Here is a 20189-nt window from a genome sequence, read left to right on the forward strand (position 1 = left end):
CCCGACATGTTCACTGTCATCTCCGTCGCTCGCTCAGACGAGATCCTGAGGAGATTCGGCAGTCGCCGCAAAACAGCCGCCCAGCGGTGATCACCTACCCACAAAGCCTAGCACTACAGTGGGTCGTAGTGACATTTAGATTGGGGACTTCATAAAAACAAGCCCTGCGTTTTGCCGTGCCGCTTCCTTTCAGATAATAATCCAGCTGGGGAAGAAAAAGGCGAGATGGAGAGACGCATACATACACAAGGGAAATTAAGCTGTTGTCGTATTCGCTTGGTGGTGGATGTTATTTTACACTAAGCTTGGAACAGTGTTCCTGTCAGAGCTACAAATCATAACCTTTGTAAGGAAAATCCCCAAACTGGTCATGGATCAGTGTGAAAGGGCAAACCGTCTTTAGTCTAGAAATGATGGGGTTTTTTTTTTGGTGTCCTCGAGATCAGTTGACTGAATAACATGTTCCTGCTGTTTTTAGTCTTTGAGGTTATAAAGAATATTATACAGATCTTATTGTTACTGATGACCTCTCAAATCTTGCCAATTTTTTGAATATGAAATGATTACAGTTCTTTAATTCCTTGGTCGACAGACATAATCTTGGTCTTATTATATACAGGCGGTGTCTTTGTCTGCTGAACATTGTTCGCTGGATGAATTGTCTGCTAGCATGTGAATTATGGGATAATGGTGTTGGAAAGGGCAGACAGGAGGTTGGTTGAGATGCTGGGTAAACGTTTTGCAGGAGGATCAGTAGGACTTTGAATGGCCAGAAAATATATAATATGAGCTTTCCTGTGGCTCAGTGGTTAGAGCGTGGTGCACGCAACACCAAGGTAAAGGGTTAGATCCTACGGTATTGCACATATGTAGTACAATGCAATGTAAATCGTAAGCGTCTACCAAATGCATTAATGTAAATGTAATATAATATCTAATTGATTAAATTTACACAAATATAAAAATGATCATTATAATGTGGAAACACAAAAAAAGGCCGCTTGGAAACTCCAAACAGCATTTTGATTTGAAAAGTTCACATTCAATTAATTAAATTGAAATGAATAGAAAAAGGATCATTATTATATGACGACAATAAGGGCACTTGGCAATACTTAACAGCACTTTAATTTAGCAAGTTACAACTTTCCAACAACTTTTTAATATATTTTTTCTTCCATTTGGAATATATATATATATATATATATATATATATACACACACTTAATTATATATAATAAAGCCACTAATGTGACTATTTAGTTAATATATGGGCCTATTATGAATTAAATAAATTGAACTCAAGGCTCAAATTATTATTGTTACAATTAAACAGCAGTTCTATAAAAATAAAATATATTTGTGTGGCTGTAAATAAATCGAAGCTTTTAGACTTCAAATAATATATTCAATATAAATTCATATAAATATATTCAAATTATTGACCAGTGAACAACGTCCTCTTAACACAACTGAATGGTTCCGCTTTCCGAAAATAAGACACGAAAAAAGAAACAAGACAAAGCAGCACAATTTGGAATAATTGGTCTGAGGTTGAGGTGTTGAGGGATAATTGGAGACGAATGAGGAGAGTTGCGCGTATAATTACTTGTCAGTTCTGGTTATTAGAACGTTTCGTGACAGTGTAGGTTAAAAAAGTCTAAAAAGAGAATAACAACAACACCACCACCAACACCCCAAACTCAAAGTGGAGAAAGTCATTATTTTCCTCAGAGCCACAAGTACAGGGAATATGAGGTTGTCATATGTTGAATATAGCGCCAGGCATGGAATAGCAGAATCCTTTTTAATTGCGTGTCTGAATGTATTAAGATTATTTGTATTTATCTCCATTACGTAAGAATGTTGGATGTCATAGCGTGTAATTCAGGCACATGATCAGTTGACATGATTTATAAATACAGTGATCATGTTACATTCCTTTATTTCATTAATTCCATTTAGAATTTTGAAATGTTTATTAATAAAATTAAAGGTTAAAAAGGTCACGTTGTTATTTGCTGTAACTGCAGTAAGGGAGAAGTTTACCCAACCTCAATTTGTTCCAAATCTTCATACATTTCTTTGTTCTGATGAACACAAACGAAAAGATTTTGAAGAATGAATGACAGAAAAAATTGTCATTTTTCCTACTATGGTAGTCAATGGTGGCCAAGAAGTGTTTGGTTGCAAGTTTTCCTCCAAATATCTTTGTCTGTGTTCATCAGAACAAAGAAATTAATACAGATTTGGAACAACTTGAAGGTAAGTACAGTAAGTGAAGTTTTGGGTGAACTGCTAGGGCTGGGTAATGCAATAATCAAGTTTGACTCAATTAATATTTATATGGATTCAATTCGATTACAATTTCAATTCAATTCAATATATAGGTAACTTAGCAATTAAAAAAAAAAAAAATATTTGCAGAGACAGAATTGATATTTAAATATAAGTGCTAGTTCCTTAAACCCGCTTTGCTATATAACTGAAATACACATTAACAATAGGCCCACACAATTGTTAAATTCATATTTTTACCTTTTGAGTAGAAAATCACACAGTGCAAAATGCATGTTACAGTAAAAAAAGAAATATAAACATTATAAAAATGTGCAGCAATTAAGTTCACTACCAACTTGAGATATGTTCAAGAAAAATCTAAACATTTGAAACAGGTCCACATAAAGCCTTTATCAGGACCTTCCACCTTGATCCTCCGTCTTTATTTAAAAAAAAGCGTACAATGGCGACATCTTTAAGACAAGAAGCGAATTACAGATATTCACATGCTCGGGTTCCAGAATCGACATACTTTCTTTGAATTCAGAATCTGACATCAATATTTTTACCCAGTCCTAAGAACTGTGATAAATATATTAACATCTACATCGCACACTTTTGTTCTTCCAGTGCATGATCCCTTTCAATTGAAATCGATTTAAATTGGCTGACAATGTTTTATTTTCTTATTATTTATAGAATTGTCTTTCTGGTGTCTGGTGGAGTTGCCACAACAATAGGAATAAACACATTTTCATTAAAAAATGCCCTAAAAATGTGTCAAAAGATCTTTAAAAGCTTCCTGTTAACTTTCAAACGTAAGCACTGACTGACTATCAGAGATCATCCAAAAGCAGAACTGTTTGTTTTATAAAGTTTCTCAAACACACTGTCATTATGCAATATTGTCTTACTCCAAAAATATACTACATTGAACTTGCTGCCCAATTAAACATGACAATGAGCGAAACCGTGATGAAATGGATCAGATATCTTGTGCCTTGAGGTGATCAGGTATCCTGTACACAGGACAATTCTCTCCGCCTCATTTACAACACAGTGTAGTTTGTTTATTATTTTTTTATGGGCAGAGCTATTAAAAGTTAGTTTAATCACACCTCTAATTAGTTTGCCGCGGTTCGGTTGTTAGAGCACATATTGTGTCGCATTATGGGAAGATTACACACTTGTTTAGAGTGATTCATATGTTTAATGTGCCATACGTTTACCCATTTTTACTGTAAAATCAATTGCGATGTACTGTAAATTTTAAATCCCCTTTAATTTGTATTTATTTATTTGTACATTTATTAATTGAACAAGAACAATAATTAAAACACAATTTCATGTAAATGCAAGAATGCACAATGACCTGCAATTCTATGTTTCAAATAGAAATGGCGTTACAAAGGCAAAAGTGACAGAATGCAGCTTTAATGAAATTGTTTTCTTTTGTCAACTCTTATCAGATCCGTGTGATCTTGTCTTTTCATGAAAGGAATGTTTCCACATTCAGGTCTTGAAAGCAACACAGAACACCATTATCAAGAACGTCAAAGGTTCGGTTGACAAAGCAGACAGCTTATCGCGGGGAGTAGTGGCACTTCTCGACTAATTATTGGGCGTCACAGACTTGGATGCTGTTGTCTTCCCGCGCTGTAAACCTAAACAATTCGCTCTCTTGCACATGACAGCCACTTCCAATTAGTACACAAAGGATGAAACCAGCTATGAAATGAGCTTAAGTGATTATGGCACAGTCATCTTATACAGTGGCTTTTAATGCCTCTCGCTGTTTTTTGATGGGTTTTCATCAAAATAGGAGAAAGAAGAGGGTAAAGATGGTAAAAAAAATAATCTTATTTTTTTTTTGCATGACCATGAGTTCAAAGAATATTTTCATATTAGACAGAAGAAAGAAATACAAGGATATAGAGACGTGCGGTGAAAAATAACCAAAAATTCTTTGCTGATATCAGCAAGCCTTTGTCAACCGGCACAATTTTTCATGCCGTCTTCAAAAGCCTCGTGAAATTAAAATAGGTTTTTTTTTCTTGTCCTTTTAGTCCGCGCGTTATGATGGTGTACTTTTAAAACTTGAGGTTCACATTTAATTGGCCTAAAAAACGACTCATCCTGCAACGCACAGATTTTTGTCAAATCAGATGCTCTGTGCATGAACGTGTGAATACAGTCAAATCAATTCGTTTTACGCTTAATTTCCCGTATTTGTTTATGTCTTGAGATTCAAACTTACGATATCCATCAGTATAGCTTCTACATTCCGGCTTCTGAGGAAATGAAGCTGCGACATTTCCACACGTAAAGTCACCGGATTATGTGTTTCACGTGCAATTACCGTTTCAAAACCGGTAATCACCTCATTGCTTATGCGTTTAAAGGTTTGAGAAATGCCGTCCCTCCTTGACACTTTCGGCTTAATTAAATTTACCTCGCAAGTCAAGTTCACAACAGACCAATGACTCTTCGGGGGCTCTGTAAATCACAAACAGTCTGCTTCATACAAACAGCCAATCGCTCACCACCTGAATACATCTGTTCCGCCGCTCTCCTCGACACAGACAATATTTGTCTATTCTCCCCGTAGTCTTTCACGTGAGACCCAGATTTATACGGCCACACTTCATTATCCGCGCGGCCGGTATTTACGTTCATTAGTTTCGGTGATGGGTTTTTCTGGGTAATATATCGCCGGCGTTTATGTGCGTTGTGGGTGAGCAATTGAAATGCCCATTGATTTCTGAAGTGATTTAGCGCTGATTTTCAACAAGCGTGGAAAATGGCTCCGGCGCTCCTGGAGAGCCCTATTCACTTTAGCGGGGTGAATTCGGTCGGGGAAGGTTAATTATTAATTGCGTTGTTTGTTTATAGACTACAATATGTTTTACGAGATGCTCGGAAAGCGCTAAAGTAATCAGCGCTGGGCTTGGCCAATAGGATTTTCATCCCTCAGCACATCTGAGCTATCTCCATTGTTTCCCCCTGGAAGCTGTTTGTGTCGGATACATTAAAGGATCTGATTGCAGACGCACAACACACGCACACACCGTCGGGTTCCCTTCCAGCAAAGAAACAATTCTGCTCTCGCATTTTGCAGCGTCACAGATGGTCAGGTTAGCTTGTGATATATCGCTGTTGTATCACTCAATCTTATTCCCTGAAGTTTGTGAGATAGAAACGGACAACTGGCAAACCGTGAGCGAACAGATGTGGGCCACCCTGACGACTTTACCTTGTTCCCTGTCAAAGAATACACGCTTTGTTGTCATTGTGGTTTGAGTTGTCACGTGACCTCTGACACCATCCATCCATCACGGTCCACCTGCGTTTCATTTACACCTGTGCAACACCTGCTTATGACAAATGTGTTTATATTAGTGGTTTAGAAGCTGTTTTCTTCTTCATGAGGCGGACCGCTATGTTGAGATTACGTGACTTGACATGTCCTGCAATTCAAGTCTAAAAGACTTGAGATGAACTGTGGCGTTAAGGTCATGAGTTTGAATCCCATGGAACATGCACACTGATAAAATAGGATGCTTATTTAGAAATATTTGGTGTATTGAATGCACTGTAATGTAATGGATGGATTTTCTCCATCTGTTACCTTTGACGACATCATTCGCATAAGAATATTCAATACTGATGTTCCTGTGATGTCATCAGCTGTCAGTTTTACAGTACAGTAATGTGATTTATTGCATTCCAATAATGAAAATTTGAGGGAATTTGAGTCTTAAATGATCTTACAATTAATTAATTAATTGTTCTTCAAACAACCTAACAACATGCCCCCATTGACTACCATTATACGGACAAAAATCCACTAAGACATTTTTCAAAACATCTTCTTTTGTGTTTTACCGAAGAAAGACATAAACAGGTTTTGAACAACATTAGGGTGAATAAATGATGACATCATTTTTATTTTTGGGTGAACTATCCTTTTAAGCAAAGAACAATTTCTTTTATAAATACGCTAATTTCAACACAATATTGACTGAGAGTTTATGGTCCTTTTGGTAAAACCTTTAAACCGATTGTTTCTCTCTCTGTTAAGTTGTTTTGATGTTTTTAATGCTATAAAAACATACACTCCCTCTGGGCCGCATGAAATAACCTTGGAAGAGAGGCATTAGAATCAAACACTTTTGTATTATTTTCTGCTTTTTACAGCTATAGTGAAGAACTTCATTACAAACACACATTTCAATAATTAATTAAAAAAACAATTCAATGTTATTTTTATGTCTGTCAAACACATATTAGTGACAAATCCTATGCAAAATAAAAGTTATACATTATAATAATGTATATTTAGACAGAGACAGGCAGACAGTGAAACAGAGACAGACAGAGAAACAGAGACAGACAGACAGACGGACATACAGAGAGACAGACAGGCAGAGACAGACAGACAGACAGAGAGACAGAGACAGGCAGAGAAACAGAGACAGGCATAGAGACAGAGACAGGCAGAGAGACAGAGACAGGCATAGAGACAGAGACAGGCATAGAGACAGAGACAGGCATAGAGACAGAGACAGGCAGAGAAACAGAGACAGGCATAGAGACAGAGACAGGCATAGAGACAGAGACAGGCAGAGAAACAGAGACAGGCATAGAGACAGAGACAGGCATAGAGACAGAGACAGGCATAGAGACAGAGACAGGCATAGAGACAGAGACAGGCATAGAGACAGAGACAGGCATAGAGACAGAGACAGGCATAGAGACAGAGACAGGCATAGAGACAGAGACAGGCAGAGAAACAGAGACAGGCATAGAGACAGAGACAGGCATAGAGACAGAGACAGGCAGAGAGACAGAGACAGGCAGAGAGACAGAGACAGGCATAGAGACAGAGACAGGCATAGAGACAGAGACAGGCATAGAGACAGAGACAGGCATAGAGACAGAGACAGGCATAGAGACAGAGACAGGCATAGAGACAGAGACAGGCATAGAGACAGAGACAGGCATAGAGACAGAGACAGGCAGAGAGACAGAGACAGGCATAGAGACAGAGACAGGCATAGAGACAGAGACAGGCATAGAGACAGAGACAGGCAGAGAGACAGAGACAGGCATAGAGACAGAGACAGGCATAGAGACAGAGACAGGCATAGAGACAGAGACAGGCAGAGAGACAGAGACAGGCATAGAGACAGAGACAGGCATTGAGACAGAGACAGGCATAGAGACAGAGACGGAGACGGAGACAGACAGCTTTCAGAAATATTTACATGCATAAATCCCTTTCTATATTTAGATAAAAAATTAATATATAAATATAGCCTACTTTATCTCAGAACTATACATGCACAAGTGAGTACTTATTTATACATTATTATTATACACAGTACACACATAAATATTATGTAAATAAACGTTTATTTTGCGTATGATTAGTAACAGATAATTGTTTGCCAGCCCTAGGTTTGTCCTTTAAAGGTGACCCTGTGCTGTTTCATTATTATTCCATATTTATGTGTGTGCGCATACATGTGTATGAATTGATAATCCGATAGTACAGGTCACCTTTAAAAGGGAAAACAATATACTGCAAAATATATTTGTATTTTTTTATAAAAGCATGTTAAAATATTTCACATATAACACGTTAATTTATGATCAAAATCAACGAAAACGGTCTGCACTTTGTCAACAACTTTAGGTGCAGCGACACAAACTAATAAACAAACAAACAACATGCAGATGTTATTATTCTTGTTTTTTTTTCATTTATAAGTAGAAAACATGACATTCTTTGTTGGATGCGGAACCACGGTTAAGAAGTAATTATCAATGTGACGTTGGTGAGCGGTAGATGTGTCATTTCAAGCATGATAATGACCCTGTCACACAGCCACCAGACGAAAAGAATATTCACCGTTTCTTTTTACATATTTAAACAAGCACATTTCCATGCGAGATCATTGTCATGCAAAGTCCAATGAATGTGTTTATGTAGGAAAGAACACACACACACACACACACACAACCGTTTCAAACATCTCAATGATTTCTCCTGGAGCTCAGTAATATTGAATAGAGATCAGACTTTTTAAAAGCTTTATAATGCTTCTGAAAACTCGCATATGTGCCTGGAATCAGCAAAACAGAGATTTTCCAAAATTAGACTAAAATGATGATGTTGTATTCATATGTGTTTGGTGTTATTGTCTTGTAATTTTTCAGACTTATATAATTGTATGAAACGTAAATGTCCCCAATACGTTCCAATTTAACTTTTCTTTAAATAAAAATAAGTAAAATCAGTTATTGAGCAGATAATGTAAAGGTCAAGGTTTCGTGTTCCAACCAGTCTTCTTGCCTCACGCTGATTTGCAATAAGCCAACCTGGTGTCATAGGAATTCAGAACTATTACAATGCGGCTGATTTGTTTTAATTTGTTCTATGTGAATCATACAACAACTTACGATTATCATAAAAAAGCAAAACTGAAGCCCCTCCCCTAACCCCACCCTAAACCTAACCGTCACTGGTGCGAAAGCAAATCTAAATTCATACTAAAACAGACAAATAATATCTCATGAATTCTACCGACTTAGGCATCTCGTAAAAACGTTTTGTTTAGAGATTATGATAGTTTAGAGAGTTTGTTGAATAAGCGTACAGTAATTATTTTATCATTTGTGCTGTCAGGTATGATATTGTAGGAAATTTGACGTCACTTGACTACGTAAAGTATGTACATTAACCTGCAATTTTTAAAAGAGATGACGATAGAGAGGCAAGTTATGGATTGCCGATTTAAGTTTTCACTCTTTTTTCTGCTTAAATGTTGAGTCACACTGATGTCAGTAAACATTATTTCTTCTCGTTTATTGTGTAACTAAACACGTTGCTGTAAATTTGTGAGCTACGGCCGTGTGAAACTTTTCCATTGACTGACTTCAATTTCCTTCTGTTTTTTTTTCAGGCAAAGAACAGAAACATTCCGCCGAACGTCTTTCGTGTTGGACTGAAGAAAGTCACGTTGGTTTGGAGCGACGTGAGGGTCAGTAAAGTTCACAATTTTCATTTCCTTGTGAGATGTTCCAAGGCACAAGCTCATGAGTTGCTTTAGCTATTCAAAGGTCAACCTGAAGTGATTTTTCTTGTTAACTTCGCACATCCACCGTGTTGAGGTGCCCAATGACTTTAGCAAGCGCTGCACCACATCAACACTAATACGGAAAGCAAATGTTCCCCTTTAATCTGAAGAGAGCGAGAGTAAAGGAGTAAGAGAGGATGGAGAACAAGTGTTATTTGAGAATCCCCACGGATTTCTTATACAAGGCTAAAATGGATTTTTACTAACAGCGCAAGATGATGCTTGGGGTCTGTCAGGATGTAGAGAGTGTCAGGTGATTTTGATTGTGTCTGCAGGCGTGCTGTTTGATCTTCATACACACTACATTACAGTCAAACATAATCCACGATTGCTATTTTTTACATTTACGGATTACAACACTGTTTATTTTTCTCGGTTTTCTCTCAACACAGTAGCAATATTGTGAATAGTTTTTAAAATAAGATCATTATTTTGAAAATAAAAGGCCCTTTGAATTAAAATAACTATTCCCATTCTCTTCCGAAAATGTATGTGCCCTCAAAATCACAATCTGAAAATATTCTTCCCCCTCTCAGATGATGTCAGTTTTCTCATTAGTCTGCATGTCAAAATGCATCGCATGTGTTTATACATCCAATCAAATCGCAATAGAAAACATAAGTCACGCCCAATAGATTTCTTATTTAATATTCAGTTTTACTCTGAAATTCTTCAGAATACGGAAATAAAAGTGATTGCAATTTACTGATGGAGACATTAATAACAATAATAATAAAAATAATCATAATAATAACCTAAGTACATAATTAAATATTTAATTAAATATTTAAGATTCAATATTTTTAAATAAAGATAAGATTTAAAATAAGATTTAAATAAATATGTATTTTATTTTATTAAATATGTTTTTAAGGTTGGTAATACCATGTTTTTACATGTTACTGCCCTGAATAACTCATTTACCATAATATTTAAATGAAGGTACTTCAAATAACAAATGTTTTTTCGTTCATGCCAAAATCCCAAAGGCATGGTTTTATTCTCAAATAAAATAAAAACTATATTACATGACGAGATATTAAATGGCTAAAATAGTTACCATGGTACATGATTAAAAACACAGTATTAACATCACACGTGTCCAAAAAAAGATTTTACAGTAATCCTACAAGTCAAGGTCGCTGTAACATTGTATCTTTTATGATGAATTATCACAAGACTATTTTCTAGCTTTATTCTGTTGCATACACAACAGAACTCTCCCTCTCCTGCATGCTGACTCCCGCCTCTGACATTGTACATTCTGTTTGGTCGTGCCGGTCCACAGTGAACTCTGCAAAACACAAGAGTGTATTTGCAGCGCGGGACGGCGAACCTGTTGTGAAAGGTCAAACGCAGCCTCGTATCGAGCGCAGACTGTTAGCGAAATCTTTAAAAACACTCGTTATTTCAAAAGGGAAACCCGCTCCAGCGTGGACTCACATTGTTGTCAAAATGGCTCTCAAAGGTCAGCTGTTTGACTGTCTGTATTAGTTCCCGCACGCATCGCCACGACCCCTCGCACCTCTGCGCACCTTTATCGATTCCCTGCGTGCCCACCACACAAAGATGTCACAGGAGCTCGCCAAACACATTGCAGGCTTTAAAAAGAGGAGAGCAAAAACTGATAATCAGATATAAACGCTGAATGCGAATGAAAAGTCAGCTGTAAAGAAACAGATTTGCATTCTGGGAAGATGAATGTCTGACTAAAAGGGTTTCAAATGGGTCATTAAGTTTATGAAACTGATTAAGTTTTACCTTCTGAAGAACAGGAACAAAAAGTCTGAATTTGTGCTGGCGTGGGCATTGGCTTGGATGTCTTCACTCTGTCCTAGAAATCTGTTCTTAAAATATATTTTCCACTTCTGTCCACCTGAACATTTAATTAATGTGTACAATAAGTGAATAAATTACATTGATAACCCACTTTACAAATGGCTGTGTTAACTGTTAAAAAGATGTAAGGACTAGCTTTTTTTGTTAGCATTAGCATTTTCTTTTTCGCATTAGCACTGTTTTCTTATGTATAGTACGTTATTTCTGAGACTGTCCTCCAAAAAAAGACGAACCTATCGGTCGTTTGTACAAGCACCTTATGGGAAGGCTCAGAGATGACGTATTTTTGTACGCAAGACCTGGAAGCGAGTTTGCATTTTAGGACTTCCGGTTCCATCGCTCCAAAGTTTATGGGTTTTTAAATGCATTTGGGGAAATCTGCCGAAATAAGGTCTGTGGTAAACCTCTAAATATTTTCACCTTTTATTCTATGACATAGAACACACCAATTATAACCAGCTTGTGATTTTTTTCAAGCCTTATTGTGTCTAAAAAATGGCGGTTGCTTACAAGTTGCTAAAGCGACTACTTCCTTGGGCGGGGATGTTAGACGTCATATAAAGCTCACATATAATGCAACATGGGCAAAAAATCTTTTCAAATGTAGATGCGGATTCATTCATGGAGTGAATACTTAGCAGGGAACACATTTTTTTAAAAGTTTGAAGGAGTTGTCGTAGGCTTGGTGGTGGTGACCTTAGTGTAGTCTCTTTATAGCATTGTGTTAGCTTTTTACTTGTGCCGATTGTATTTATGCTTCAAATGTAACAAATGTTGTGTTCATGTGTAGAGATTATCTTGGGAGACAAAACGTGTAAACATTATAAACCATTGTCAATCACGGATCTTATTTTGCGATCTTACAAAAGTCTATTGAAAAAATGCATAGGCTTTCGGTCAAGGGAACCAGCGCGGAACTTACTTTTTGGTTAGCCTACGAAAATACGTAGTCTCTGTGCCTCTCAACTATGACCAAAAGTTGCGTCTTAAGGATGAGCACCCTCTAGCACCAGCAGTTTATTATGATGTACGGTTACATGTTTTGACGTCCAGGATATTCCATTGCTTTTAGGTTGTTCACTTTTTATGCTTTTAATTCTTTGCATTTGTTAAAGTATCAATAATTTCATGAATATTGATGGTTTAAAAGATATGTTGGAGCCCCTTACCCCCACCCTTAACCTAAACACTTCTTAATCATACAAAACGCAAAACTCAAGTGAAAGTAAAGTCAGGTATTTATTATTACATAAATTGACCAAAAACAGTATTACAAAACAAATTGCGCTGTAAACGATCTGAATTTGAGCCAGAAGACATCTTTAGACGAAGATTATCCTTTTATGCAGCGGATGAAGTCAGAGCTTGCTCAAACTTGACGCAAAATGGAGAACCAATTAGACTTCACATTCAGTGCCGACACAATCGGTCACATGATACATAAGAACCAATGGTATCTCACAATCACAGCTGACATTTCACTTCGTCTGGCTGTGAGTTTAAACGTGTGTTAAACCTGTGAGTTCCCAGGATATGAAGATTTATGATTGCCGAATCGATTGTTTAACCTCGATCGGTACACTTGGAATATTTGTACGTTTTGAAAAACAATTGTGACTTTTATATATGCTGTGTTTGATGTTATATAATAAATAAATGTTACATTACTGGCAAAAAAAGCGTGAATGTTCATCCTGACAGTGTAAATTGATAATCACAACCCATAAGTGTCATCATTGCAAAATTATAGCGCAATATATAATTTTATAATGATGAGGGTAGACAAAAGCTTCTCCTGATGCCGGTAGAGCCACTAATTCAGTGAACGGTCCAGTCCGTCATAAACAACTTTTCGTTTGGGTTGGAGGGACAGGTTGTTATTTCTCAGGTTTGTCTTTATCTTCGTCATATTTATGTATAGGATTAACCTTAACTTCTTATTTGACCTAACACATATCTTTTTGAATTTATTTAATGTTCTCCTGAAGGAGTTTGTATACTCTCATCTTTTTTAGCACTGTTTACATCATTTTTTGGCATTCATGTGTGATGAAAAATTGGTACTTTTAAATGTTGAAATATAAGTTTACCGAAATATAATGAAGACAGACGTGTTGTTTGGTTTACAACAACATGCACTGATCATTTAAAAGCTTTAAGACCAGAAAGATGTATTGAGGAAAGCAAAATAGGACAATGTTGATTTTATATTGCTGTGACGGTTTTGCGTCTTAAAGTTACATTGGATTTGAAATGACACTGGATTGCTTATCCCTTACTCTTATTGAATCAAATGAAGTCTCCCCTTATCTGATTGTGACTTGTTTGTCAAAATTGCTTTGTTTTCTCAAATTTTGCTCTACCACAGATAGTGTTGGTTGCCCGAATGTGATTTCTTCTACACTGATTACTTTTGATTTTATTTGTTTGTTTATTGTTAGCTTGTCTGTTTTGTTACGGCATCTTCATTAGATCACCACTTGTTTTTTTTGTAAGCGAAGTAAACCAAGAAGCATTAAAAGCAAACTATTGATTTGATTCACCTGATGAAATAAGAATCGAAAGTGTGAAATAAATAAATAGTGCATTATTTGCCAATCATAACCTTGTTGAACTCAATAAAAATCTCTGTATACAATCTGAAAACCCCTTGTGACATAATGAGATCATACATCACCGAAGAATGTGTGGCTTTGGGAGACAATCCAAAACCATTTCATAGCATTTGATGTGTGATCTATATAGAATTGATGTATACGCATATGCACAATTCATTTGTTTTAGTCCGTAGGATAATGTAATGTCTTATCTCTCAGACTACATGAAAACATAAGTCATAAAGTTCAGTAGACGTTTTATATTTTCTGTTTTTTATACATGTATATTTGCTCGGAGTGGGTTACTGAGGTAGATTATCCATTCATCTTCGAATACCCATGTATTACCAAGGCATTGGGTGTTATGTTGAAAAGCTTTGATCAAACAAGAGGATCTTTGTGATCAAATGTTTAATCTGAGATCAGAGAATTAACTCAAGATTATTCACAAAGTGCACTTAGGCAGCAGCAAACTTCAAAGGACACACTTGATTTTCACTTTGACAAAACGCAACTTACAAGCGTTTATTATAAAAGATTTTGTCATCGTAGGCATTCAAAATGAGCCAGTTTGAGTTTTTATGCTTTTGAAACAGAACGGATGATAAGAATCATTCATTATGCTTCTTTAGACATCATGGACTGTTTGAGCATTACTAGCGAAGCTCAAGCGAGCTCTTTAAAGACATGTCTCAGTTTGGTCCTTTCCCACGGGAACTTGGTTTCAAGTTTAGCTAATTACCGGTTTTGGGAATGATTCATTGCTTTGTTTTTCATGTTTATGGTAGTCTCAGGGGTGGTCACAAGTGACAACAGTGATGAAAACCAAATTCCCCAAATCATTCAAATTGAATACAAAACTACCATTTCCATGTCTTAAAGTGATAAAAATTCATCATTTTCTCACCCTTTTTGTAATTTCCAAACTTGTTTGGCATTTTTTCTTCAGCAGAACACAAATGTTATTTTGAAAAATGTTGTTAACTGGACCCCATTCACTTTCATTGGTTTCGTGTCATCACTATAGAATTGAATGGGGTCCAGTGTGGTTCGACTACCAACTTTCTTCCAAATATCATTTTTTGTGTTCTGCGGAATAAAGAAAATTATAAAGGTTTGAAATGACTAGAGGATGAGTAAATGATGAAGGATTTTTTAATTTGGGGTTAACTATCGCTTTTAATTGTTGTGAGTTAACCATGGGATTTCAAGTCAAAGGGATACTTCACCCAAAAGTGAAAACTCATAATTTACTCATCCTCCTTTCCAAATCTGTATAAATGTCTTTGTTCTGATGAATACAGAGAAAGATATTTTGGAGAATGCTTGTAACCAAACAGATTTTGCCACCAATTGACTCCCATAGTAGGAAAAAATACTTTATCTTTTTTTTTCTGTTGAACACAAAAGATATTTTGGAGAATGTAGGACAGCAAACAGTTCTGGGTCACTTTTGACTACCATAGTTTTTGCCTACTATGGGAGTAAATGGGAGGCAAAATCTCTTTGGTTATAAGCATTCTTCCAAATATCTTTCTCTGTGTTCATCAAAACAAAGAAATTTATACAGATTTGGAACAACTCGAAGGTGAGTAAATGATGTAAAAAAAATATTTTTCAAAATTCATTTTGATGATGGCAAAATAAGACACATTCAGTTAGATTAGTAGTTAAATAAAGATAATTCTTATTGGCTCATTAAGTAATTATTTAACCACATAAAAACTTTGAAGTTCACAAAAATGACTGAAATTGGGAAAAAGACTGGGAAAAAAAGGTTAAACAATGATACACTAATTAAGGGAAGGACAGACTTTTAGTGAAATGTATTCAAATGAATTCTGCTTTAATAACCGGCACTGTGGTAAAAAAATTGAATTTACTTTAAAATCCTTTAATGCACAGCTAGCCGTGGATTATCACTTACATTAATTGAAAGTGACCAATTTGTCAGTTATGGTGACCCATATCCGAGATGTACCAAACAAACATATTTTCTATAGGAAATATTATTAAAATATAATAGGCCATTTTAAACTGAACATTAGCAAAAGTCAGGCCTTACGACAGAAACTGTTCAGGCAGTTTAATTTTGATCGCAGGCTATTTTTGTCAGTCAAATATCGGCAACATCAAATCACCTCAGGAGAAATAATTGGCATATGTAGAGTTATTGTAATGTGTGCCATTGAGCACACTGCGGGAATTTGTGAGACAACATTTTCTGTAAAGCTGCTTTGTAACAATATGTATTTAAATAAGTAACTGGATGTAATAATTATTCAGTGAGTTAGACATTTAGAAACAATTATGAAACAATTCCATACCTCTGTGTTCTTGTAAATTACTGTTTTCCCAATCGCTTTAGAAGCCAATTCAGTATTTAAATAGTTTATTGTATGGAAGTAATTCTTGCATCATCTAATATAGTAAGTTTATTCAGCCTCAATGTTAATTTTGCCTGCATGACCTTAAGTCTCTCTCTCCTTCTATACTATGAGACATATATATATATATATTTTTTATATACATATATTTAGTCAAGTACACATTATAAAGCATATGGCCTTCTTTATACTCCATTTCATAAATACTTAATTTTCTCTTTAATACCAGAGTACATTAAAAGTACATTAGTATTATTTTTCTCAAGTATGCTCCAAAGCACTAGATTTTTTATGTATTACAGGTCACATTTAGTAGTAAATTTAAAAAAAGCTAAAAATAATATAATTTATAATGAAGTTCAGTACTTTCCAAAGTGAAACACTTAAAGTAAAGATACTTGAGAAAATACATTTCAGTAAAAAACTGTACTTTATTCCTTCCTCCCTCTGCTTCTTATTCACGTTTGAGATATTTAACTCTCATTCACAGCAAGATTTAAAGGAGAGGTTGTTCGAATGGTTTCACTAGATGTTAAATAAGTCTATGTGTCATCAGAGTGTGTTTGTGAAGTTTTAGCTCAAAAAACTCCACAGATCTTTGAATATACCATGCGCTTCATGCCCACTTTTGCATGTGAGGAGAAACGTGCTGTTTTGATGTGTGTGTCTCTTTAAATGCAAGAGAGCTGCTAGTCTCCGCCCCCTTTTCTACAGAAACTGTGCAGTGAGCATGAGCTTCAAAAGACAAAACATTAAACTATGGTCACATAAAGCGAACGAGAAACAAGGTCTCGTCTTTGAACACCAAACACATTGTTTCCGATAAGCACAGGTTTCCCCTGGGGCCATTCGCGAAGCCCGTCCGGTCACGACCGCATTGGGGCGAGAGAACCGCGTGGCGTATTCACAAACCATACACATAGTTTTCTGGAGTGAAGATACTCCAGACAAACGCATCGCTATTTCTCCAAGTCAAATTTATGTCACACAGGACAATCCCGTCGCATGTTTACAAGCCACAGACATCGCATTCTAATAGTGAACGGACAAACGTGTCACACTGACATTTTATCTACGTTAAGTTGCCGCAGGTCCCTGGGGACTTACTTAAAATATACCTGTACTTACAATGTCTTTATTTGTAGCTTTGCCTTGCTCTGTGTGGATGATTTCCATTGAAAACTAAATAAATCCATCGCTCTCTGTCTCCCGTGAGTCTGGGAACATTGTTCTGTCCAGCCAACAACACAACAGTTCGTAAGCTTTGGTACTTTTGCCATCGTGTTGGAACTTCAGACATGTGAAAACAACAATTGTGGCGGCACGATGGGTGGACACGTTCAGAACAAGGGGCGGAAATATTATAATAAGAACAGCTACTTACGTCAGTAAGAGCGCGATTTCTGAAGCGCTCGTTTTCTTAAAGGCTTGCAGAAATAGGCTCACATAAAAAAAGTTAATGATTTGTCTTTTCACATGTTTTCTGAGTTGACAGATGCACAAGAGACCATATTTTAGCATTTAAACATGGAAAAAGTCGGTTTTCATGAAATGTCCCCTTTAAGTCCCAAGATAAAGTGAGACTGGGCTATCCCAGAAACACATCCATCCTTTTTAGAAACCTGATGAACCTTTTTATTAAGATTGTTTATTTTACTATACACACTGGTTAGTTGCATTTTACTATTTGCACATATTTTTTTTCTTTCCTGCTGTCCACTACTAAACAGAATGGAGTTGTTGTCTTACGGACCTCTTAAATTGGCTGCACAAACATGACGTCACTAATCTTTTCATTGTGTGCATTACATGTACATTAGCGGGCAAGCATCTAATGACCGAGTGTTTAATGGAAGCCTCTTTTACAGGGTTTCATGTACAGCACTGAGCATGCATTCATTTCCGCTCTTCCCGTGCTGTGGTAAACATGACATGACAAGAGATATGTTTAGACTGTTTTTGCAGTATGCACATGGATGGATGGATTTATACAGTATACACAGCATATATTACAAAACTCAAAATTTGTAATGCCAAACATAGAAAGTAATATAAATTATATGATTATTTACACAAAACACATGGTGTTCGAAAGGCACATGGATCTGAAATTGGAAATATTTCTGAAAACCTTAGGATATTAATAGTTTTATATTTGCTTAGATCTTTTTCATCTCAGATATATATAATAATGTCGGGGTAGTGTGTTCTAGTTTACCACAAAAGGAGAATGTTCTATATACTGTACATAAAATACCCAGAAGATCTAATATGTTTTTCAAAATTTTCAGTACACAACAGATTAATTCACTGTTTGCGAAACTGTATACCATAATGCAATGCTCTTCTCTTGACCTTCAGTTCCCTTTTGATAAGATGGTGGAATGGTGGCCATGATTTTTATCATCTTGCTTGGCCCCTTTATCAGATCATCATTAAAACATTTTGCAAAGAGAAATGATAAGAAACATATCACTAAGATGATGCAAACCTTTGTGAGGGGCCCTTGTCTTAATAGTTAAAATTAGATGAGCATGAATGTAAACTATTAGAAATAAAAATAATAAATCAATTAAAAAAATTAAATGAATTAAACCTGAAATACAAACAACATTAAACTAACAGTGAGACAATTAAATTCAAATTTTGATTCACATGTAGCCTAAATAATCCTTTACCTAATGTAACACATGGCTCTAGAACCATAGTGTAGTAGAGTAGGCGGGGCGAGACCGTGGTTCGAGTCCGGTGAGTAATTGTGAATTAGCGCCAGCTGTGCGCACACCGGCCTCGAATCACGTAGGAGATGGGAGAATATAAAAGGAACGAGCGACCGGACCGTCGGAGAGAGAGGACCGGGCCCGAACTTGTGTTTGTATTTATGTTTATGTTATTTCGCCGGCGGTCGTCCGTGAGGGGCCGCCGGCTGTTTTTATTTCTGTTAATAAATGTTTAATGTCTGCCGGTTCCCGCCTCCTTCCTTCCATTTTATTGAGATTTGTTACATTGGTGCCGAAACCCGGGAGGAAGGAGAGACATGCTGTCGGAGAGCCCTTGCTGCTGAGGGGCATCGCGGTGCTGAGGAGTTCGGGCAGCGCGGACAACGACGTCCGCCAGTGGCTGCCCGAGGCGGTGGTTCTGGAGCGAAGATTCGGATGGGACAGAGAGCTCGCTGCCGTGCTCCTGGGCCGAGGTGGGATGGCGGCCGTCCAAAAGGGAGGGGAGGAGTCAGCGCCGTTGGCCGTGAGCCGGAATCCTGCTGCCAACAGCCATGATGGTGAGGAGCAGGAAACGGCGGACTGACTCGCTGCCCCGGTGCCCTAACACGGAGGAGCCATCGCCAACCGCCAGGAGGCGGAGGAGGATCGGGCCGTCCATCGAACGTCCAGCACCACCGCATAGCACCGCGAGGAAGAGCCTCTCGGCTGGTTGAGGAACGAGCGGCAGCATGTCGGGGAACCGGATTTTTTTTTTTTTTTTTCTCTCTCCTCTCGTCGCTCCGAGGGCTCCCGTCTCCGTTGTCTCGTCTCGTCGCTGCATACCCCCCACCCCACCCCCCCCGAGGGAGGGGGAGGGAGCTTGCACAGTCGCGGGGGTACCCCCCGGCCTGTGAGGGGTGATGGGGGTATGTAGTAGAGTAGGCGGGGCGAGACCGTGGTTCGAGTCCGGTGAGTAATTGTGAATTAGCGCCAGCTGTGCGCACACCGGCCTCGAATCCCGTAGGAGATGGGAGAATATAAAAGGAACGAGCGACCGGACCGTCGGAGAGAGAGGACCGGGCCCGAACTTGTGTTTGTATTTATGTTTATGTTATTTCGCCGGCGGTCGTCCGTGAGGGGCCGCCGGCTGTTTTTATTTCTGTTAATAAATGTTTAATGTCTGCCGGTTCCCGCCTCCTTCCTTCCATTTTATTGAGATTTGTTACACATAGCTTTTTACTAAAC

At 37.4% G+C, this 20189-nt stretch overlaps 1 protein-coding gene across 4 annotated transcripts in view; it reads left to right on the forward strand.

Moving 5' to 3' along the window:
* The window catches only part of dag1 (dystroglycan 1), a 363385-nt gene that overhangs the window by 129400 nt on the left and 213796 nt on the right, over positions 1–20189 (forward strand). For all 4 annotated transcript variants that reach the window (XM_056759078.1, XM_056759081.1, XM_056759079.1 and 1 more), the window contains one exon: positions 9249–9326. The gene's annotated coding sequence lies outside the window, so the exon portion shown is untranslated. The remainder of the gene's footprint in view (positions 1–9248; positions 9327–20189) is intronic.

This window comes from Triplophysa dalaica, chromosome 10, assembly GCF_015846415.1.
Source record: "Triplophysa dalaica isolate WHDGS20190420 chromosome 10, ASM1584641v1, whole genome shotgun sequence".
Lineage (NCBI taxonomy): Eukaryota > Metazoa > Chordata > Actinopteri > Cypriniformes > Nemacheilidae > Triplophysa > Triplophysa dalaica.